Source organism: Anolis sagrei, chromosome 4, assembly GCF_037176765.1.
Source record: "Anolis sagrei isolate rAnoSag1 chromosome 4, rAnoSag1.mat, whole genome shotgun sequence".
In the NCBI taxonomy this organism is placed as follows: domain Eukaryota; kingdom Metazoa; phylum Chordata; class Lepidosauria; order Squamata; family Dactyloidae; genus Anolis; species Anolis sagrei.
In genome coordinates, this window is record NC_090024.1 from 179,049,734 (window position 1) to 179,074,431 (window position 24,698).

Below are 24,698 nucleotides of genomic sequence, written 5' to 3' on the forward strand. Positions count from 1 at the left end.
CAGAACCTTGGACAGTCCCTTTAAAACAGTGGTTCTCAATCTTCCTAATGCCCCAACCCCTTAATACAGTTCTTCATGTTGCTACGTAACCCCCAACCATAAAATTATTTTTGTTGCTACTTCATAACTTTAATTTTCCTACTGTTATTAATCGTAATGTAAATACCTGATATGCAAGATATATTTTCATTCACTGGAACAAATTTGGCACAAATACCTGATATGCCCACATTTGAATAGTAGTGGCGTTAGGAGTGGGGATTGATTTTGTCATTTGGGAGCTGTAGTTGCTGAGATTTATAGTTCACCTACAATCAAAGAGCATTCTGAACTCCACCAATGATGGAATGAAACCAAACTTGGCACACAAAACTCCCATGACCAACAGAAAATATTGGAAGGGTTTGGTGGGCATTGACCTTGAGTTTTGGAGTTGTAGTTCACCTACATCCAGGGAGCACTGTGGAGTCAAACAATAAGGTATCTGGACCAAACTTGACATGAATACTCAATATTCCCAAATGTGAACACTGGTGGAGTTTGGGGAAAATAGATCTTGACATTTGGGAGCTGTAGTTGCTGGGATTTATAGTTAACCTACAATCAAAGAGCATTCGGAACCCTACCAATGATAGAACTGGGCCAAACTTCTCACACAGAACCTCCATGACCAACATAAATACTCTGTTTTCTGATGATCATTGTTGACCCCTCTGACACCCCCCTCGCGACCCCCACTGGGGTCCCGACCCCCAGGTTGAGAAATGCTGCTTTAAAATATTGCACTGCAATTCCAGCCATTCATCACCATGGACTGTGTGTCTTGCTGGGACTAATGGGAGTTATGGGTCATTCGGAAGGCCATGATTCCTCACCTCTGTTTGTAGAGCTTAACAACTTATCCAGCTTAACAGTGGGGGGTTCTCACTCTTCCTTCTTTGACTGTCAATACTGTAGAATTGTATGTGCTTGTAGATGGCCTTTAAACATAGTATAGCCACCACATATTGAAGGCTGTGGGATAGAATACCTCTGTATTTCCAAACATAATTTGTTCAGGAGCTGGTGTGGAGGTTGGCTGCTTACCATCTTTCACCAGAGGCTGGCAAAAAAACAGAGTCTGTAGGTCTTTGTGCACTCATAAGAGATTCTTATAGGTTCTCTTTGCACCCTTCAAATTGTATTTATACCAACAGACTTGCCTCCTTCCTTCCTTCCTTTTTTTTTTACTATTATGGGATAACACAGTGAAGTTTTCATACATATCCACAGTCTATTCCCAGAGTTTCATACTAAGACAGTTTCTATTTATACTCAAATGCTCAATATTAAGCATTAAAAGTGGTGAGATCTGGAACATGATGGTAAAGTTCCTGATTTCTAGGTCTGTGAACTGTACCAAGTGAAGAAAGCTAGCAAGCTGTCTAAATGAAGTCAAAAAACACTGGTGCAAATTATTTTCCACACATGGGGAAAAGAAGAAAATGTCATTCAAACTGTAGTAAATAACAGGAAATGCTTCTACTAGTTTAATGTGATGCATAACTTTGTACAAGAATACCAGATGAAGAAGAAATATTGAGCATTCATGGGACACAATACAGAGTACAGCCTTGCTTGTGGGATATACGGTTTCGTATACAGACCTCTGATCATCTTGGTCACTCTTTTCTGGACACGTTCCAACTTGTCAATAACTATTGTGAATTGTGGTGCCCAAAACTGGACACAGTATTCCTGATGAGGTCTGACCAAAGAAGAATAGAGAGCTGCTGCTACTTAACTTGATCATTTCAGTTCATTGATAACTATATCAATAAACTGAAATGTAATTATAATACAATAAAGGTTTATTTATTTATTTATCGTGTCATCCGCAACCAGAACATTGTATTACATTTCTAACAGAACAAAACAAACAAACAGATTTTAAAAAACACAAATTTTGCAAACTTGGTAGCTGATTAAATTGTATCCAGAAGCAACCAGAGACAATAAAGGTTGAACATCTATTTATAAAGCCAAGTTACAAGTAACTTCAGACTGGAATGAATCTGCCATTCTGAATTTCTATGTAACATTTAGGGAGAATCTGCCAGGGATTCTGAAGGTCGCTTATCCAGCCTAAGTAATGGATCTGAAGGTAGTGCAAGACTCAACTTTTGCTGTTGCTGCTCTTGTAGCTTGTTGGTGAACTCTTGAAAACCATTGATTCATTCTCACACTACTAATGCAATAGTTCTTTTCTTCATCTTTTCTTTCTTTCCATATCCAGTAAAAATGACTCTCCCACGAGATGTGCTCCAGCCTGTTTCGTAGCCCTTGTCTTTCCACACCCAAATTAATGTAAAGCTTTTTTTTCCTCATATGCTATGAAACAATCCCATCACTGTTGCTCATGGTGGCTGTCCCTTCCCTCCCTTGCTTTTCCTGGCATTTAGACCAGTTTGCCTATGTCCCTTTACTTCCTCATTTCAACAAACCACAAATGGAAACATAGCACTTCCTGGCTGACATTGTTTGATTTTATATAACACTGCAGAGATGTGGAGTCACACCTTGTAAAAATAATGAAGCTGATTCTCTGCCCAAGACAGGCTGAGGTCTCTTAAGGCCAGATTTTGCCACCCATTTTTCACGGTAACTGCTGGCTGTTACACCAGTGTCAAAAGCATTAACCAATACTATACTCCAGAAACAAAAGTGATAGAAGAACTACAGATGCATTTATGTAGGCCAAATAATTCCTGGATGGAACAATAACATTTTAAAGGATGGAATCCATTTCTCTATAGGTATAAAGAAGTGTCATATTTGGCAATGTCTACTATTACATTGCCAAATATGACACATACATGCCATGTGGCTAATGAATGCATGAAGTCTAAAACCAGTCCTCAGATTATCTCATTTTCAATAGATTCAGTACCAATTGGGAATATATTAAAGAATGTTTGATTATGTCATGGTAATACACATTTTAACTTTCAGAAATATTTAGAATCACAGGTAAATAATGAACCACTGTTCACCAGTGAAAGAATCAATCTTCTCCTATGATTTATCTGACTGGTGGAACTGATTTTTCACAAGTACCATAGCTTCCATGTTTCACAGCTCTGCCTTTTATGTCTCCTATGTTGCTGCTAATAATACTCAGTGAAACCTATTTTAACTTCTCTGGAACCTTATCTTTAAACAAGGGCATGTGTATTGTGTGGACCCTTTATTATGATCCATCAAGCATAGCAATCTTTGACAGTCAACGTCCATTCTTCCTTATTAGGGAGTTTCATAAGCAAAACAAAATGGTAGTGTCTATCACCTAAACCTCAAAAACACCCAGTGAATGGAAGTTCTGCTAGTCTTAATGACCAATATTTATTGGTGGTTCTATTGCCTTCAGTATGAATATTGTTATTGTAGTTTTGAAAGCCAGAATTTTGTGTTCTAGTATGTAACTACTGAGGATGTTTCTGTGCCAAGTGCTTAAGACACACTGCAAACCTGCTTGTCTACTGAAGGGTAAGCCCCAGAGCAACAACTGTCTTGCTAGAAAAATACACTTCAATTCCAGGTTTCGGCCTTCATATGGCATGGCAGATTGCAGGTTCCGTTGGGATCTTGGAAGACCAGGGTTCAGATCCCTGTTCAGTTATGGAAACCCACTAGATCAGTGGTTCTCAACCTGGGGTCCCCAGATGTTTTTGGCCTTCAACTCCCAGAAATCCTAACAACTGGTAAACTGGCTGGGATTTCTGGGAGTTGTAGGCCAAAACATCTGGGAACCCCAGGTTGAGAACCACTGCACTACATGATGTTCAGCAATTCACAATCAATCTAAGATGAAGTCAACATTTTCCTGCCAAAAAAAATGCTAAAATAGGGTGTCCAGAATGTCTTAACAGTCCTCTAAAATTGTACAATAATTTTGTAAAGCCAAAACTTGTCCAAGATACAACTTCTTGCTTTGGACTGGGAACAAATTTGGCACAACCAATTATGCAGTTTTGTGATGCATTTAGACTTCATGAACTCTGATCAGTAGCATCCAACTCTAAATGCAGTATCCAAAATTATTCTGTTACATCTCCTGTACACAGGTATGTATGCATGACTGGGAGCTCCACCTATCTCCAAATCTGGCTATAGTCATTACAACTGATATAAAAATGTAGAACTGCATGAATATATCTATTTTTGGTGTTTTAATATCACTTTAGAATTTGTGAGCTCTATTTTATGTTTGGATTGTTTTCTTTCATTTTCCAGTCTTTTGGGCTAATTAATTTAACTATTGAAGTATTTTAGGAACCAATTGCTTGCCTTCAAATTATTACAAAGCCAACATTTTAGTTGTTTAAATTTTTGTTTGACTAGAGGTATGAGTAATAAAGATTTCTTCTTCAGGAGCTGGCAGCTTTTGTAGTGATATTACACTTGCAAGGAAGGGGGAGAAGGAAAGTGATGTGTTAACCCAGTTGCTATGATTTGCATAGGAACAATTCGGGTTTTTATTTTATGGCAGCTTCTTGGCCTAGAGATTATTATTATTATTAAACCTTCAACTGGTATGTTGGCCCATTAATCAGCATTCCAGTATTTACCTTGCTCCCTCCCCACACGCCCACCCACCGCAACAATAAACAGCTTACGATTTCTTTGTGCAGGGTAAAGCCAAAGCTAACTTTTTGTGGTTCTATAATCCTCTAAAACTATAGACCTGAAGGCACGAGACAGCTCTTCTTTTTTGAAATGCCAGGAGTTGCTAGGGGTAGAGTTCCTCCCTCAGTCAAGTAGACACATCTGCACTGCTAACAGTGTGCCACTTACCTTAGATAGGTAAACGCATTAGGGAGAAAAGTTGATTTCTCCACAGATGGCAAATGTTTGAAAGGCTCATCTGTAAGAGTTAACATGGAGATGTCTAAAGGTTAGATGGGAGGTTGCCACTTGTCTGAACTTTTCAAATGAATCTGGGACTTTAAAAATTCATCTAGAACAGTGGTTCTCAGCCTGTGGGTCCCCAGGTGTTTTGGCCTACAACTCCCAGAAATCCCAGCCAGTTTAACAGCTGTTAGGATTTCTGGGAGTTGAAGCCAAAACATCTGAGGACCCACAGGTTGAGAACCACTGATCTAGAACTTGAGCCTGCATCTCCTAGATTTATATGCAAAGGGTGTGATCAAAGAAATCCTTGGTCTCCACATCTCACTCTAACTCTGATTAAGTTTTCCACAAGTAAAACAGGTTCCGTAGATCAGCACTTTAGCCCTGATTTTGACTTTGTAAGAGTGAAAGATTTGTCAAGAATATCATGTTCCCAAATAAACTTTGGTCTGCTGAAATGATCTGAGAGGAGAAGGAGGCACCAACATCCAATTTATAAAGGATTCAGAGATATTATCACTTGATAGCAGTATCCAGCCAGAATGGGACAATGATTAGAAACAAAACATTTTTAGCAACAGTGATAGGACTTTTTAACTGTATATGAAAACCTGTTAAACTTAGTTGAATGAATCATATTTTTATTATACCTGCATTTCACAATAATGTGTCCTACCTATTCCATTTGCCCCTGAAAAAAAGCAAAAAACAAAGTATGCAGTGGGATGTGGTTTGTTTTGTTTGATTGTTTTTTGCTTTAATGAGCCATTTTGGAGGCAAAAACGTCTCTTTTTTATTTTAATGACAACTAAACATAAACCTGCAATATTGCTTGTTTAAAGTACAGTACAGTCCCCATATTGGTGGGGAATGTGTTTCCAGATTTTGCATGGATATATGAAACTGTGGATAATAGTTTCCCCTATTATTCTAATGGGACGAACAACAGAGGCACTGAGAAGGGGATATAATATGTATAAGTGGTCCTAAGTGAATAAGTGAAACCGTGGATAAGTGAAATTGTGTAGCTCGGTTCCACAGATACAAGGATTTAAATTTTAAAATGAAAGATGTTAGATCTTAAACCTGTCTGTGAAGCAATCTAGCAAACTGATGCTCTTTCCATTCCCCCATATGACTGGAGATGGATGTAGTGCTGGCACGGGCAAACGTTGGCCCTCCAGGTGTTTTGGACTTCAACTCCCACAATTCCTAACAGCCTACCAGCTGTTAGGAATTGTGGGAGTTGAAGTCCAAAACACCTGGACGGCCGAACTTTGCTCATGCCTGATGTAGTGCATCACTGATTAAAAACAAACCATTCTGTTCTTGCTCAGAATCACTCCTCTATTGTGCTATATGTTCCAGGTATAAGCTTCAACAAACACTACCCATTACTAAGTTTTAGCTGTGTTCGCTCTCCTTTCTCATTTCCCACCAGGGGTTTACCAGTTAAGATGGGGTCAGGTTTCCGTGTTTTCTCCTCTAAATAAAAGAAATAAAACTTCATACAGCAGCTGCAATTTTCACCTGATGTTAAGAGGTTGCTCTTGTCCTGTCTGTATCCCTTAGGAAAGGGAAGCGGGGGGGGGGGGGGGGGGTTAGCATCTTGCAAGCAAACATAGCCATGTTTCCATCTGAGAAAATGTACAAGGAGAGCGAATGTATGTAGCCAAGCAACCGTGCATTATGGTAAAATGGGTCATTTCGGAGGCACAAATTGCCTGCGCGCTATCGGGAGGAAAATGATACCCCCAACAAAGATTTGTTTGTGGTGTCTGCCTCTGAGTGTTTAGTTCAACTTATTAAGAAATAATGTGGCCTTTTTAAATTTTTCATGCCTTCCAGGCCTCTCCTTCCTTTCCTCTGCTTCACACGCATCCTCCCCACCCCATACGCCTTGGTTTGTAGTCACGTGCCTTTCTCACTGGCAAAGATGATGACAAGATTACAGATCTGTCAAGGGGATTCAAAGAGTACTCCCCTGTTCCCACACCTCTGGGGGGAATGAAGCTGCCTCAACAGCGTTCCTGACCCAGGCAGAAAACTTCAGTCTGACAACCTCCCTTAGGATCCTAGAAAATCTTCTTCATTTGGACGGAATATGGGGTTTTTGTTTTTTTTATGGAGGCCATAGTTACATAATGAATACTGCCTTGAGCCACATTCTGCCTTGACCGAAATGAGCGCGGTCCATCCCACAAATAACTTCAAAATCATGATATCCCAATGCAGCATTATACACAAGCATGTATATCATCCTATTTGAATTATGAGTGGGGGTTTTCAAACCCTGGGCCCTGAAACTGGGTTGTCATCCGTAAATGAAGTGCAAAGAGAAACAGCCCACCCTCAAATGCGGCTCACAGGAAGGACTTTCTTTCTGTGGTCAATGTAATTAAAGCAATATATAATAAAAACTATAGTTCCCTGTATGTATTAAAAGGTGTCTTTGAGAAAAGAATCTTAAAGATGTTAAAAGTTTAAAATTAACTTTACGGAATGCAATTTCTAGAACAGCAATATTTATTTATTTCAAACATTTATATCCTGTCCTTCTCAACCCCATGAGGGGGAACTCGGGGTGGCTTACAACTGGCAACCATTAGATGCCAACAACAACAACAAACAATCACAATACAAAACAAATTAACATTAGATAAACAACCAAATTATAAATATACATTAAAATATTAAAGCATTAAAACATTAAAACACAACAAAGCCCAAATCCAAATCAGAGTCCAGAGTTCCAGTCCGAGGTCTAACTATTGTCAGTTTTCATGAGTCGTTGCAGTTACTGCTGGGTCAGCTGCCCGAATGCTTGGCTCCAAAGCCATGATTTGAGCTTTTTTCTAAAGGAGAGGAGTCACCCTGATTTCACTGGGGAGTGTGTTCCATAAACGGGGGGCTACCACCAAGAAGGCCCTGTCTCTCGTCCCCGCCAACCGTGCTTGCAGGGTGGCAGGATCAAGAACAGGGCCTCCCCTGATTATCATAAACTCCGAGGTGGATCATAGAGGGAGATACATTAGGACAAGTAAGCCATATATATATTGAGATAGATATCCTAAAGCGATTCAAACCAAATAGGGGGGCATATCTCGGTGAAGGAAAGGGGGTTGGGAACAACTATCTTACAGAGACAAAGTATGTCCGGTTATAGAAATAGAGGACAAAAGTGAAGTGAACCTTTTCTGCTCTTTGTGCCAAATTTTGCTCTCACCATACTCGTTTCCACTTCTGCAGCCGTTTCTGCCTATCCTGGTCATTTTGCTGGGCAGAAAAGAGAAAAATAGCTGAGCAAAGATCTCTTCCCTGTTAAATGAGTTAATCAGAGACACATGCTGAGAGTCAGGGACTTTGCAAGTACAATCAGGGATGAGAGACAACCTAATTGGCTACAATTGGGAACATGAGACGAGGTGTGGATGGAGCGAACTGTGGGCATGGCAAGGGAAGAGCTATACTTAGTAACTTCTGGGCCTGCGAGCCCTCTCTTCCAAGGACTACAACTATGACCCTGGATTTTAAAAACAGAGCAAATCTGTTACTGTGAAAATCCATCCTGTTCCAGAATAGGTACCTTTTTAAAAATATCTCATGATAAGGTTCCACAAACAAGTGGCCGCTTTCATAAACTTGCTTAGACAATAGGTTTGTTTTTGTTTTGTTTTCAATTACACACATCTAACCATTCTACATAGAGAATCTGACTGAACTAGTAAATGAACCTTCTTTGGATGCCGGTGACATGTCACCTTCCTCTACTGCACCCAAGGGCAAACATATAGCTAGTGTAAGTAGTGCAGGGCACACTTTTCCCATTCTAATTCAAATGAATGAAGTCTAATTTAGACCAGATCGTGTTCTTCCTATCCAATTTGACAGTTCCATAGGACCTTATATTATATTAGGGAAAGATATTAGAGGCAAAGATGAAGTACTTTGGCCACATCATGAGAAGACAGAGCCCCTGGTGGCGCAGTGGGTTAAACCCCTATGCCGGCAGGACTAAAGACCAACAGGTCACAGGTTCGAATCCGGGGAGAGCGTGGATGAGCTCCCTCTGTCAGCTCCAGCTCCTCTTGTGAGGACATGAGAGAAGCCTCCCAAAAGAATGGTAACACATCAAAAACATCCAGGCGTCCCCTGGGCAACGTCCTTGCAGATGACCAATTCTCTCACACCAGAAGTGACTTTCAATTTCTCAAGTTGCTCCTGACACAACAAAAAAAAATGGGAATACAGGAAAGCTTAGAAAAGACAAGGTGCTTGGGAAAAATGGAAGGAAAAAGAAAGAGGGGCCGACCAATGGCAATATGGATGGATGGTATCCTTGAAGTGACTGGCTTGACTCTGAAGGAGCTGGGGGTGGTGACGGCCAACAGGGAGCTCTGGTGTGGGCTGGTCCATGAGGTCACAAAGAGTCGGAAGCGACTGAACGAATAAAGAGAAGGAAAACTAACATGGGGGGGGGGAGGAATATGAGTCATCAAGCACTCATTCTAGTTTCCTTCCCTTCTACTATATTAACTGAACCGGCTTTAAAGCATTTATACTCATTCCTACATTCACTCACCTGGGAATACATCCCCTTCTAAGCACATGTTTGTTTTTGAGTAGACATGTGTAAGTTTGCAGAATTAGCATCTGTTTTGACTAAGAATAGCTTTCATTTGGTTTAGTTTCCAATGTTATTATACTATCAGCAATCACAAAAGATACAAGTATCTTCATTGTGTAAATGCAGTTCTGTCTGTGCTGGATGGCTAACAGAACATGGTAACATTCCACGTGAAGCTCAGATCTGAATGAATAAGTTGCAATACCATCTATATTTCAATCTGCAAGCGGAAATGAAGGATGTAAAATAGGATCCCTCTGAATCTTTCTCTTGAAAAGTTGTGACAAATGTGAGGAACTATTGCCCAAGTAATAATTTCTTGCCAGTGACAGCACCATTGGGGAGGTGCACCTGGAAATGCAGACCTTGAATGGGCCCCCTTCTGAGCTTTTGTGCCTTTTCTAAATAGTTCAGACTTGAAGGCATAAGTTATTGCCTCCAACATTCACTCTACTTCTGTCCACCTTATCCTCCATAATAATTTCTAGTACCTTCCTCTGCAAACCAATTTTAGTACCTCCACTGCAAAAAAAAAATGTAATTGAAAAGAGCTATACTGCTTTGAATTTTTTTTTCCACTGAGGATGTTTTATAGACAGGTTTACTTTTCTCATTCGGGGTCAGCTAGCCATATTTGTACACAGGAAGGAAAGTTATCTGAGATCAGATCAGTTGGTCAGATCCTGAGGGAGTTTTGCTTTACCTTCTGATGTGTAAAACGGTTTGGTTGCTTGGGTCAGAGTTTTGTTACATCTATATATATATATATATATACATTTTTACTGCAGCATAAGAGTGAATGTGAGGCAGCTTGTGCCGAGTTTTTCAGACAGCAGGAAGTTTGATAGGCAGTGGGTGGAATGGGGAGAGGAAAAGGTTGTAGGGCCTCACTCTATGTATGGAAGGATTGCATGTTAAGAAGCTGCAAATTATGTACACACACATATGTAGGCACAGAGAAGCTCAGCAGATTTTTGTGTAGAGTGCTTGATTACAGGCATTAATTGTACCTTCCATCTCTTTTTTTAAAGTAGTCAAAATACTGGATGAATTGAACAAAATGTATTACTTATGGGCTCAATAAGCAAGATGTAAGGCGTATTCACAGATGTGGTAACGGATGAAGGGGTGCTTTTTCAGTTTGTCCTCAATTACCCAAATTGCCTACCCACTTTCCAAACCTGATTGCAGACCAGGACATGATTTCCTTTAAAGCGGTGTTTCTCAACCTGGGAGTTGGGACCCCTGGGGGGGAGGGTCATGAGGCGTTGTCAGAGGAGTCGCCAAAGATCATCAGAAAACAACAGTTTTTTCTGTTGGTCATGGGGATTCTGTGTGGTGGGAAGTTTGGCCTAATTTTATTGTTGATGGGGTTCAGAATGCTCTTTGATTTAGGTGAACTATAAATCCCAGCAACTACAACTCCCAAATGTCAAGGCCTGTTTTCCTCAATTCTACCAGTGTTCACATATGGCCATATTGAATATCCATGCCAAGTTTGGTCCAGATCCATCATTGTTTGAGTCCACAGTGCTCTCTGGATGTAGGTGAAATACAGCTCCAAAACTCAAAGTCAATGCCCACCAAACCCTTCCAGTATTGTATGTTGGTTGTGGGAGCTCTGTATGCCAAGTTTGGTTCAATTCCATAATTGGTGGAGTTAATTATAAATCCAGCAACTACAACTCCCAAATGACAAAATCAACCCCCCACCCCAACCCCACCAGTATTCAAATTTGGGCGTATTGAGTACTTGTGCCAAATTTGCTCCAGTGAATGAAAATACATCCTGCATGTCAGACATTTACATTACAATTCATAACAGTAGCAAAATTACAGTTATGAAGTAGCAATAAAAATAATGTTATGGTTGGGGGTCACCACAACATGATATTTAGGCATCACGGCAGTCGGAAGGTGGAGAACCACTGCTTTAAAAGAGCTTGATCTAGAAATGATTCCTGACCTTCTGTGCCCTCCCCATTATGCAGCGCATACCTTCCCTCGATAACCTATTACATAATCTGGGTTTGGAATAAGAGCCCTCCTGTTCTTCACCAGTTACTAAAGCTGTCCATAACTACACAATAGTGGAATGGTGCTCTGGATCCCAGAGCATCATTCTACCACTGCTCAGTTATGGATGCCTTCAGTAGGTTATCATAGTTATTCTTCTTAAATGTAGCTTTCAAAGCTTTGCTCCGGGGGAGAGTTAATTCACCTCATGCACACAAACTCTATCTAGGGGCCTGCTTGAGCTTAAATCAGGTCGCTACTTAGCAAGTTTTTAGCGCACTGCCAAGAAGAAACCCAGCAGATTGGATCAAATGGCTTTCCTATGTTCAGCATATTCTGCTGGAAGTTCTCCTGGCTTTTTCCAAAACACATGAAAACACTCAGGTCTTTAATATTTAATCCTGCCTCAAAGTACAAATTGTCAGATGCAAGGAAATGAAAAAGAGTTGATAGCACCAGACAACAAGAACCTTTGTTACATTAGGGAACAGGCAGAGTTGTGTGGGTTTCAAGTCTTTTAGGATCATCATCATATTGTTATCTTTATTATAAAAGGCCAAAGATCGACAGCAAGGCACTGTTTGGGATAAGATGAAACAAGGCATTTATTTTACTTGTTTATTACAAGTATTTCTTTATTGCTCTTAGTCCACCAGGACTCCTGAGGTGACACGCAACAAAGAAAACCAGTTAAGATGATGTTTGGACTTTGTGTAATAACCTCAAAAATATTCTCTGTTAAAGCAAGATAGTTAAACATTACATAAAGTTAGCCAGGATACATGTATACGGGATACATGCATATTGTCAAAATTGGCAATATTTAAATTACAAGAAAGCCCCTGAATCATACTTTTCTCCCTTTAATTGCAATTAGTATGTACAGGATGGGCCAAAAGTCACAAAGGTATCTGGTGTTTTAATGACTTGGGGGGGGGGCATTGAAATGTAATGCAAATCAATTTTATATCCTGTATATATATGGTATTGTAAATAAAAAATAAAGGAGTTATTAAATATTGAAACCCTTTTGTGACATTTTAGTCCACCCTATATATAAAACTTTCTTATCTGTTCTCACAACTGAAGATTTTTAGCATGAGGGCACTCATGCCCTTTCTATATAATGAGTTATATTCATAATTTCAAAGGATCCTTTATCTTATCTCTTGGGATTCTTTGAAGGCAGGGAAAATTTTGACCTTCCAAATGTTTGATCTATAATTCTATAATTTAATTTACAATACTATAATCACTTGGCCATGCTAGCTTGGGCTTCTGAGAGTTGAGATCCAAGACGTCTGGAATGACAAACGTTTCCAACTCCTACAACAAACAATGAAGTAAACCCTCTACTTTCTAACATGGGAATAAATCCTGCAGCTGTTGTTAGTAGTATAGGCAACATAGCCCTTAACTGCTTTAAGAAGGGAGAAAATAATTATGAGCACAGCAAAGGTGACCTGGTTTAAATGTAATGGAGATATTCAGGGCTAGTACAGGGAAAACACTGCAACAGGATTTCAACAGAAGGTCTCCAATGACTCACTATCAAGAACAATATTTGGGATCATTCTGCCCTCCAGTTGGAAAATATCACTGTTTCTATATCTAATTATATTTTTAAAAGAAAAGATGGTTTTAATAGCAAAATCTAGTCCATTTCTTGTTGTTGTTCATTGCTTTCAAGTTGGATTTGACTTATGGCCAGCCACCTAATGAATGAAAGACTTTCAAGAATCCTGATTATCGGGTTTTGAAAACTCGGGTTGTAGCTTCCTTGACTGCATCAATCTACTGTACTGATTGATAACATGTAAACAATAATGATATGGAACCTAACTTTAAAAAGGGGATAAGAACAAAATGTTTGAGCAAAAGATTCATGAAAGTATGGAGAATTCAAGGGAAGAATCTGAAGTTTATCTTCATAATTAAAACATATATAAAGCTGTCATTCCACCAAAATAGCATTAATGGTGGTTACAACTATAATTTAAAAAACAAAAAAGCTTTTACAATAATCCTAAATCCATAATAATTGACCCCCCCCCCCCACACACACACACACACACATCAAAGCTTCTGTGCTTTGATTTTAACATAGCTTTTAATCTGTTTTTCAATTGTGGTTTAATACATTTTATTGTACGTTATTTTGGATGCCCTGGTAAGATATTAATACACAATTTTAACAAACAAACAATTCTAGACTGACTTGAGGAATGTGTTATGCAACTAGGTTGCCGATGATTTGACAAGCCTGAAATAGATGCCGTATACCAAGTAAAAGTACGGTAGTATATGTGCACGCCGAAATGAAAGGGTTGGAGAAAAAATGCCCAGGCTACATTTTCATTCCAGATTAAGTAATGAGAAAAAATGCACATTGACTTACTTCCCTGTATCCAGTATCCAAATCAGAATAAGGCAAAAAAAAAATCCATATTTTTACCTGCATTTATCCATCGTAACTCTGTGACAACAGACTCAGATAGCTTAAAATTTATTTGAATGTCTATGAGGGATGAATATAATGAGCTATTCCAGCACAATAAAGCATATGATACAGAGGCATTAAGGATGCAACTTGACAGTTTTACCCATACGTGCCCTATAGTCAATGTTCATGTTTTAAAGAAGGTATCTGATCAATGCTCTCCTGAACATCTTCGGGGAGTCACTGTTTCTGTCAGATGATGATGAATAGAAACATACTGAAGTAGTTTCTAAGAGTTTTTATTTAAAGTATAAAAAAGAAGGAAGCCTATCTGCCTATCACGGATTAATCAGAGAGTGAATAGGGATATAAAATTAATTTATCTAGAGCGAATTACTTGAATGAAAGCTCTGTGCTTTTATGCAGCTCCCTCTCCCTGAAGGAGTCTGGTTACTGTAGCAGCAGATTTCTTTCAATTACTTGCTATCGAGATTATTCAAGCAGCAGCAGTAAACTTCAAATTCTCTGTTGCCATACTTCTGTAAAGTGACGGTGGACTTCTAATTATCTGACACAGTTTTTATCCACTCGCAGCATTCGCCGAAACCTCACGTCAACCTGGTTAGCAATGAGGCTGGTTGACTAGCATGGATTTTGTATTATCTGCATGTCTATTTCGAACAAAAGCTCTGGTGGGCAAAATTATATGGTTTTGGAGCAATAAACTACCCTTGTTTAAAGAAGCAAATCTGTCTCTCTCGGAGCTGCTTCTGATGCTACGTTTTACAACATCTCTTAATTAAGCTCCGTCTCAAGATGTGCACAGACATCATAGAGGAAGGGTTACATCATGAATGTTTATTTTTTTGCAGTAAAAAAAAGCATTCATTGGAGAAGAGAATATGTGCTTTAAAAAAAAGAAAAAGAAAAAGAAGTATATTTTGTATGTCATTCAATGCAATAGGATAGAACCATCCCTATACGAGGTTTGCATGAATCTTTTGAACTTGTATCTGAAGATTGATAATCCTAACATCAATAAGATGCCTACTCCCCTCCGCTTTCAGCATCAGTAAATGTCCAGTAATATCTGCCTACAATCCATGCTGTATTTTTTAAAAATTATAGAAAACTCATTTTCTTTGCTTAAATAATTTCTTTTTTTCTCCCCGAGACTGAGCTTTCTTTCGGTTCATCTAATGTACTGGAAAAGAGTAGTGTCAAACATGCAGCTGAAATACCATAGCAGTACTACTATCTTATTTGATTGCTGCGTAACTTCTACATTATACTAGTTTTTTGTTTTTTTTGGGTGGGTTGTAGCAAGGGTTGTAGAAGAGATAAAATGCTGCGTCAAGCTACAAATTGTCCCAAGAATGCTTCCCTGGAAATATTTTCTTCTTTAACAAAATCTCAAGTTCTACTTTGACAAAATTCAATCAGATTTACCTCTGAGTAGATTAAGGTATCAGATCCCATCTGATCTTGGAAGCTAAGGAGGGTCAGCCTTGAATTTGTGTGTGTGTGTGTGACGAACGACTTGAGAAACTGCAAGTCACTTCTTGTGTGAGGGAATTGGCCGTCTGCAAGGACGTTGCCCAGGACACACACGGATGTTTTGATGTTTCACCATCCTTGTGGGAGGCTTCTCTCATATCCCCGCATGATGAGCTGGAGCTGACAGAGGAAACTCATCCGTGCTTTCCCCAGAATCAAACCTCCAACTTGTCAGTCTTCAGTCCTGCCGGCATAAGGGTTTAACCCTTTGCGTCACCGTTAGACCACCAATAAATACCAGTGCTGTCGGCTATATTTCAGAGGGAGGATCTGACAAAACTACCCCTGAAAAACCCCCAAAAAAGTAATGGGGTCGCTGTAAACCAACAAGAGTCTTGGAAGAAGCATAAAACACACAACCATGAACTATCCCACAATTCAGATTATCTTCTAAACCTTCATAGCAGGTATTTAGGGTTCCCTTTCTCTTAAGAATTGTTAACCATTTTTCAAATAATGTCATCACTTTTATTCCCTCACTATTTTTATTGCTTTTATTGCTTTTCCAGAAAATCTGAAATACTCCAAATTGTCAATATGAGTGGCTAGAACAGTGACACCTTTGCTTTCTGATCAGTCAGTGCACACACACTTTGCTTGCTGCACAGAATTATTAAAAAGGTGGTGTACCTTCAAGCTATGTGTATAAAGTATACATGGAACATAATGAATGTCATAATTTGGCTTGAGTGCCATTTCAAGAAATATCTCATGATGTGTACGCAAGTATTGCAAAATCCTGGGAGGAAAAAATCCAAAACATGGAACACTTTTGTTTCCAAGCATTTCAGATAAGGAGACACTCGACCTGTATTTCACAATCTCTTGATCTCTTAACTACAACATTCTTTCCAGGCATATAGCAGCTACACCAGGCATGGGGGGGGGGGGGGGAGGGCCTGAGGATGTTAGGAAATGGTGGACGTTGAAGTCCAAAACATCCGGAGGGCCCAAGTTTAGCCATGCCTGGTCAACACTGACACCGAAATACAACACTGCCTGAGCTCTACGAGTGCAGCACTTTCCCAAATGAAACAGAGAGTGTTTGAGGATCGGGACATCCGTAGGGAGACCAAAGTGCTTGTTTATAAAGCTATTGTCCTCCCAACCCTGTTATACGCTTGCAAAACATGGACTGTCTACAGACGTCATACGCAACTCCTGGAACGATTCCATCAACATTGCCTCCAAAAAATCCTGCAAGTCTCTTGGGAAGACAGGCGGACAAATGTCAGTGAGCTGGAAGAAGCAAAGACCATCAGCATCGAAGCGATGCTCCTTTGCCATTAACTCCGTTGGACTGGCCACATTGTCCGAATGCCAGATCACCGTCTCCGAAAGTAGTTAATATACTCCCAATTCAAGAATGGGAAATGTAACATTGGTAGACAGAAAAAGAGATTTAAAGATGGGCTTAAAGCCAACCTTAAAAACTGTGGCATAGACGCCAGGATCTGGGAAGCCCTGACCCTTGAGCGCTCTAACTGGAGGTCAGCTGTAACCAGCAGTGCTGCAGAATTCGAAGAGGCACGAATGGAGGGCGAAAGGGACAAACGTGCCAAGAGGAAGGTGTGTCAAGCCAACCCTGACTGGGACGGCCTTGCACCTGGAAACTGATGTTCTCACTGTGGGAGAACATGCGGATCAAGAATAGCACTCTACAGCCACCTACAAAGCCACCGCCAAGGAACCAGACTTGGAGGACCATCATCCTTGGGCTACGAGGGATCATCTAAACACACTGCAGAATTAATACAGTTTGATACCTTTTTAATCACTCAATACTATGACATCCTGTGAGTTGTAGCTTTACAAAGTTTTATAGCTTTCTCTAGGAGCCCTGGTGAAGCAGTGAGTTAAGCCACTGAGCTGCTAAACTTGTTGACTGAAAGGTAGCAGGTTTGAATCCGAGCAGTGTGAGCTTCCGCTATCAGCCCCAGCTTCTGCCAACCTAGCAATTTGAAAAAATGCAAATCTGAGTAGATCAATAGGCGGGAAGGTAACGGCGCTCCATGCAGTCATGCCGTCCACATTACTTTGAAGGTGTCTATGGACAACGCCGGCTCTTCGGCTTAGAAATGGAGATGAGCACCAACCCTCAGAGTTGGACACAACTAGACTTAATGTCGAGGGGAAACATTTACCTTTAGCTTATATACTATTTTGTATTGCTTTGTATTGTTGTTATTGCTTTTCTGTTGTGATGTGTTGTTGAGCTTGGCCTCATGTAAGCCGCTCCAAGTCCCTTGGGGAGATGGTGGCGGGGTATAAATAATAATAATAATTATTATTATTATTATTATGGAGCCCCCGGTGGCGCAGTGGGTTAAACCCCTGTGCCAGCAGGACTGAAGACCGACAGGTCGCAGGTTCGAATCTGGGGAGAGGCGGGTGAGTTTCCTCTATCAGCTCCAGCTCCTCATATGGGGACATGAGAGAAGCCTCCCACAAGGATGATAAAACATCAAATCATCCGGGCGTCCCCTGGGCAACGTCCTTGCAGATGGCCAATTCTCTCACACCAGAAGCGACTTGCAGTTTCTCTGGTCGCTCCTGACACGACCAAAAATTATTATTATTGTTATTATTATGGCTTTCTCTTTCAGAATGCTCTTGCCTCAGCAAACTACTACTCCCATTACATACCCTCAAGATTAGAGCTTGAAATCGTGGGTTTTGAAAACTGTGCCAGCCTGTAGTAGCCACATTATGTGAGGCAGGGAGATCTTGGATCTACACGAGACCCGACAGGTCTCTAGATTTCATGTCTGCCGTTTCACACAGGCTTGCTTGTGTGACTTTTGAGTCACGTTGAAACACCATTGAGGAAGAACTGATGGGGAAGAACAGACGTGGGGACCCAAGCTCCTTCATTTCTCCCTCCCTCTCGTCAAATCCCCCCCTTCCTTCGTCCCGCTTAGTAACTGAGGCCTCCAACCAATCCCCACCCGCCCGACCGGCTTTCCAGCTTTGTGATTGGCCCAGCCGGCCGCGGGTCTCTCAGCCAATCCAGAAGCCCGATGCTTCTTCCCAGACAAAAGACAAGCAAAGCGGCTCTCACAAACTGGGCTAACTAATCCGCGCTCCTTCGCTCGCTCACTCGCTCGCTCTTTTGGTCCCCCTCCCCTCCCGTCCCTCGCGCCGAACTGGCGTCCATGCTGGCCGCGAGCCAGAGGTGGAAGGAAGAGGCAACCTCTTTCCCCCAGAAGAAGGAGAGGGAAAAGGAGGAAGCTTTGCATGAATAAGGGAGAGGAGGAAAAGGACAGCAAAAACTCTGTTTATACAGCCTTCAGCATAAAAACTCTGGAAACTCTTCCCGCACAGCCCTCAAAAGTTCAGGAGCACATCCCAAAACCGTGGCTTTAGTGCAGGCCTGGGGAAACGTAGGACTTCTCTCAAATTTGGGCCTTCCCTCCAGGGGTTTTGGACTCCAACTCCCACCATTCCTCACAGCCTCAGGCCCCTTCCTTTCCCCCCTCAGCTTAAGCGGCTGAGGGGGAAAAGGAAAGGGCCTGAGGCTGTGAGGAATGGTGGGAGTTGGAGTCCAAAACCCCTGGAGGGAAGGCCCAAGTTTGCCCTGGCCTGTTATAGCCTGAAGGCACTTTTGTACAATATTTTACAATAATTGTGTGCATCAAGCCAAGTTTGTGTGCACTGAACCGTCATAAAGGAAAGGTTTCACTATCTCAGCCATTCAGATGGACAATTGCAGATTTTTTAGTATCTCAGGCTTGCAGATGAACAGCACGTTCTGAAAACCCAGTATCCACAGTGTCCCAAATAGGTTATAACACTGAAGGATAGGGAAAATGCTGGTCCCAGGAAGGAGTTATCATCTTCACTTATGTCTTTGTTGTCCAAGGCTTTCATGGCTGGAATCACTGGATTGTTGTGAGTTTTCCAGGCTGTATTCTCCTCTGAAGTTTCGCCCACATCTATGGCAGGCATCCTCAGAGGTTGTGAGGTCTGTTGGAAACTGGGCAACTCCTATAAAATGGGAATTCCAGGCAGGAAACAATCAGGGCCAGCAAACATGAGCTCTCGCTGTTAGCCCCAACTTCTGCCAACCTAGCAGTTGCAAAACATGCAAATGTGAGTAGATCAATAGGCGAAAGTTAATGGCGCTCCATGCAGTCATGCCTGCCAAATGACCTTGGAGGGGTCTATGGAAAACGCTGGCTCTATGGCTTAGAAATGGAGATAACCACCAACCCCCAGAGTCAGACATGACTGCACTTAATGTCAGGGGAAAACCTTTACCTTTACCTAACATGTCCTTAAAAAGTATTCCCCCAGGCAGGAAGCAGCCAGGTTTTGAAGCCGAAAGGCCATTAAATGCTAGTTGGGGTTGCCGTTTGCAACATTCACACTTGCCTCCAACAGACAAGAGTTCTTTCTCCTACTCTGGACATTCCACAGATATATAAACCTCACTTGCCTAGTTTCCAACAGACCCCTCAACCTCTGAGGATGCCTGCCATAGATGTGGGTGAAACGTCAGGAGAGACTGCTTCTGGAACATGGCCATACAGTTCGGAAAACCCACAGCAAGACATTTATTTCTTCATTTTCAAACCTGCGAAATAAAGCCAGGTTCCCTCCAAGAGGCCACAGGAAGGTTTAAGCACAACCTCCATACAAATACAGATTGGACTATGTTAATCCTCCATTTGTCATTAGAAAACAGAGAGGCTCTAATAATACAGTAGTAATATTACACAGAGACAACAGAAGATAAGCCTAAGATTTTGGATGCATCTAGAGATACGGCACCAATTGCTAGGACTCCACACACAACATGCAGCTATTCTCTTAGGAGACTTTTTTTCTTTCCAGGAGGAAAATAAAGTCATGGAGAACCGATGACATCTATACCCCCCCTTAAAATGCCTTGGATGAGGCAGTGACATTGCCTGTGAAAAACCTCGTATAGAAGCTGTGAAGACACAGCACAATCACATGATTGGCTCTATGACTTAGAAATGGAGATAACCACCAACCCCCAGAGTCAGACATGACTGCACTTAATGTCAGGGGAAAACCTTTACCTTTACCTAACATGTCCTTAAAAAGTATTCCCCCAGGCAGGAAGCAGCCAGGTTTTGAAGCCGAAAGGCCATTAAATGCTAGTTGGGGTTGCCGTTTGCAACATTCACACTTGCCTCCAACAGACAAGAGTTCTTTCTCCTACTCTGGACATTCCACAGATATATAAACCTCACTTGCCTAGTTTCCAACAGACCCCTCAACCTCTGAGGATGCCTGCCATAGATGTGGGTGAAACGTCAGGAGAGACTGCTTCTGGAACATGGCCATACAGTTCGGAAAACCCACAGCAAGACATTTATTTCTTCATTTTCAAACCTGCGAAATAAAGCCAGGTTCCCTCCAAGAGGCCACAGGAAGGTTTAAGCACAACCTCCATACAAATACAGATTGGACTATGTTAATCCTCCATTTGTCATTAGAAAACAGAGAGGCTCTAATAATACAGTAGTAATATTACACAGAGACAACAGAAGATAAGCCTAAGATTTTGGATGCATCTAGAGATACGGCACCAATTGCTAGGACTCCACACACAACATGCAGCTATTCTCTTAGGAGACTTTTTTTCTTTCCAGGAGGAAAATAAAGTCATGGAGAACCGATGACATCTATACCCCCCCTTAAAATGCCTTGGATGAGGCAGTGACATTGCCTGTGAAAAACCTCGTATAGAAGCTGTGAAGACACAGCACAATCACATGAACATCTAGCATAAATAGACAGGTGTTGATTTATTAGATATGACCAAGCATGTGCCAGTTTTTTTATATATCTTCTGTATACCTGCATTGCTTGGGTATTAGCCAAAAATATCACTGTGAATGACCACGCACATGAGTAATGTATGCTCCTTAAAATATGGTATAGTTGTGGCATTCTGGTTCCAAATGTACATTCATAATACAATATATGGAAACTGATAGCTTCTACAAGACTTTCTTGAACATCATTTGGTAGATATTTGTACTTTCTGTAGAATAATCTTATCTCTGTGAGCAGTCATTTAAGATGAATATGCTAGATTTTGTATTATTTTGGACGTGGCTGCAAGGAGACTCTGCAGCCGGCCACTTTAACATCAGTGATGGACTAAAAGGGAACCATCAGCTTGTTTTTTTTCCCCAGATTTCACCTATAAAGCCAAGTCCTATTCTAATAGGTTGCATCATACACACACACACAAAATATATGAGAAGTTGGTATGTTATTTACACTTTAAGAAGTCAGCTTTAAACCCTAAAATGCCTCGCTGACAGACTATACAAACTGCCTTTGATAATACACAGCACACAGAAACACAAACACTATCTCATATAATCTGCAATGTCCACAGCCATATGGTTGCTGGAATCCTTTAGCCATATATTAAAAGGTAAATAGATTTTATTCCTAAGTCAACATGGTTCTGGTGGAGCTTCATTGACACAGACTTCAAATCAATCATCGAAGCTCAGCCATACACCACATTACATGCACAGAAAATAACTGTTTCCCACAAGTTACTATTGCTGTAATCTCCATATTTGCTGTAAACTCCATGTTGGCCTGAATCCTATTCATAGTCCCAACTGGAGCAGACCCGTTGAATCAATGGGTTGCACGGTGAGTCAACGCTTATATAAATCCTTCTCCTTAAGTGGGTTTACCGTAGTTGAGTCTAACAATAGGATTCAGGCCATTGACTTTAACAGGATAACTCTGGGGTAAATTACTATAATTGAGTGTAACCAAAGTATCCCTGAAACCATAATTAGTCATGGGCAGACCGTGATCTTATCATGTGGGGGCCACAGTTTGCCACAATGCCACCACCCTTGTCATTCCCATATTATACAGGTAAGGCATAAGATCCAGTTTATCCTAAAGGAGTTTTATTGTTTATTTCCCGCCTTTCCAAACATCAGTCCAACTCATATTCATGCAGTGGGATTTGCTGTGCATCTCCACTGATGCACAGCACTAAAGAACAGGAACAAATTTAGTTTGGATACTTTTGACTCTGGTACCCTGTCGACATTTCACATCCAGTAACCACAGTACTGGGAAGCTCCAGGTGGGCTGAACTGCTGAACTTGCTGACTGAAAGGTTGGCAGTTCAAATCTGGGGAGCAGGGTTAGCTCCTGCTGTTAGCCCCAGCTTCTGCCAACCTAGCAGTTATAAAACGTGCAAATGTGAGTAGATCAATAGGTACCACTTCGGCAGGAAGGTAATGGTGCTCCAGGCAGTCATTCTGGCCACATGACCTTGGAGGTGTCTACGTACAAAGCCGGCTCTTTGGCTTAGAAATTGAGATGAGCATCACCCCCAGAGTCAGACACAACTAGTCTTAATGTCAACGGGAAACCTTTACCTTTTTAACCACAGTTCTGCTATCCATAAACTACCTGAAATATATGGTTGGGCTCTTTAAATTTGGAATGATCCTGCAACGAGTTAGTGGGGATGCTTTGGAGTTGATGGTTCTGCTAGCTACAGCTTGGATCATGAATATTTGGAGTATTTGAAAAAGCCTTCATTATTAATTACACATACTGTGCTCGATCGATGCACAATGCCCCTCGTGCACATTCAGAAAAGAGTGTTCATTCAGATCCTAGAATCATAGAGTTGGAAGAGACCTCATGGGCCATCCAGTCCAACCCCCTGCCAAGAAGCAGGAAAATCGCATTCAAAGCATCCCTGACAGACAGCCATCCAGCCTCTGTTTAAAAGCTTCCACCACACTCCGGGGCAGATACTTCCACTGCTGAACAGCTCTCACCGATGGGAAGTTCAGATGTAATCTCCTTTCTTGTAGTTTGAAACCATTGCTCCGCGTCCCAGTCTCCAGGGCAGCAAAAAACAAGCTTGCTCCCTCCTCCCAATGACTTCCCCTCACATATTTATACATGGAAGAGCAATGCATCTACCTTTCTCCCGCACAGCATCCATCACAAACATCCACAGTCCCAGCACATGCAACCCCCCCCCCCCCCCCCGCAAAGCAAAACAAGACGTAGGGAAGCAGGTTGTTTTAAAAAAAGAGCCAGCCACTTACTCTCCTAAGCGTCAAGACTGAGGCATGCCAGCCAGCAAGTCCATACTTTCTTTCTGGGCATCATCTTCTGTGGGATGCAAAGGGCAAAGAGATTGCCAGATGTCCCTCTGGTGCAGGGAGCAACCTGGGCATCCGCCAGCTGGAGAGATTCCCCCCTCTTCTTGCAACCTGTCCCTACCGCAGGTCATTATGTATGAAAAGTGGTCCGAGAGGGAAAGTTAAGCATCAGCTTATCCCACTCCCAGAGCCCCCCGTGGCGCAATGTGCCGGTTGGACTGATGACCGATAGGTCAGAGGTTCGAATCCGGGGAGAGTGCGGATGAGCTCCCTCTGTCAGCTCCAACTCCCTATGCAGGGATATGAGAATCATAGAGTTGGAAGAGACCTCATGGGCCATCCAGTCCAACCCCCTGCCAAGAAGCAGGAATATTGCATTCAAAGCACCTCTGACAGATGCCATCTAAGCCTCTGTTTAAAAACCTCCAAAGAAGGAACCTCCACCACACTCTGGGTTAGAGAGTTCCACTGCTGAACGGCTCTCACAGTCAGGAAGTTCTTCCTCATGTTCAGATGGAATCTCCTTTCTTGTAGTTTGAAACCATTGTCCCGCGTCCTAGTCTCCAAGGAAGCAGAAAACAAGCTTGCTCCCTCCTCCCTGTGACTTCCTCTCACATATTTATACATGGCTATCATATCTCCTCTCAGCCTTCTCTTCTTCAGGCTAAACATGCCCAGCTCCTCAAGCCGCTCCTCATAGGGCTTGTTCTCCAGATCCTTGATCATTTTAGTCGCCCTCCTCTGGACACATTCTCTCTTGAATTGTGGTGCCCAGAATTGGACACAATATTCCAGGTATGGTCTAACCAAGGCGGAATAGAGGGGTAGCATTACTTCCCTGGATCTAGGCACTATGCTCCTATTGATGCAGGCCAACATCCCATTGGCTTTTTTTTTTGCGAGAGAAGGATGGTAAACATCAAAACATTCCCTGCAGACGGCCAATTCTCTCACTTGCAGTTTCTCAAGTCGCTCCTGAGACGAAATAAAAAAAATATATATAAAAAAATCCCACTCCCAGCGC

The 24,698-nt window shown here is 41.6% G+C and overlaps 1 protein-coding gene and 1 long non-coding RNA gene across 2 annotated transcripts in view; one reads left to right on the forward strand and one right to left on the reverse strand.

The window, feature by feature from the left end:
• Positions 1–24,651, reverse strand: part of LOC137096983 (uncharacterized) — a 47,814-nt gene extending 23,163 nt beyond the window's left edge. The window contains exon 1 of the long non-coding RNA XR_010909870.1: positions 23,618–24,651. This is a non-coding gene — a long non-coding RNA (uncharacterized lncRNA). The remainder of the gene's footprint in view (positions 1–23,617) is intronic.
• The window catches only part of PIK3R3 (phosphoinositide-3-kinase regulatory subunit 3), a 325,870-nt gene that overhangs the window by 257,748 nt on the left and 43,424 nt on the right, over positions 1–24,698 (forward strand). The gene's annotated exons all lie outside the window — the stretch shown is intronic.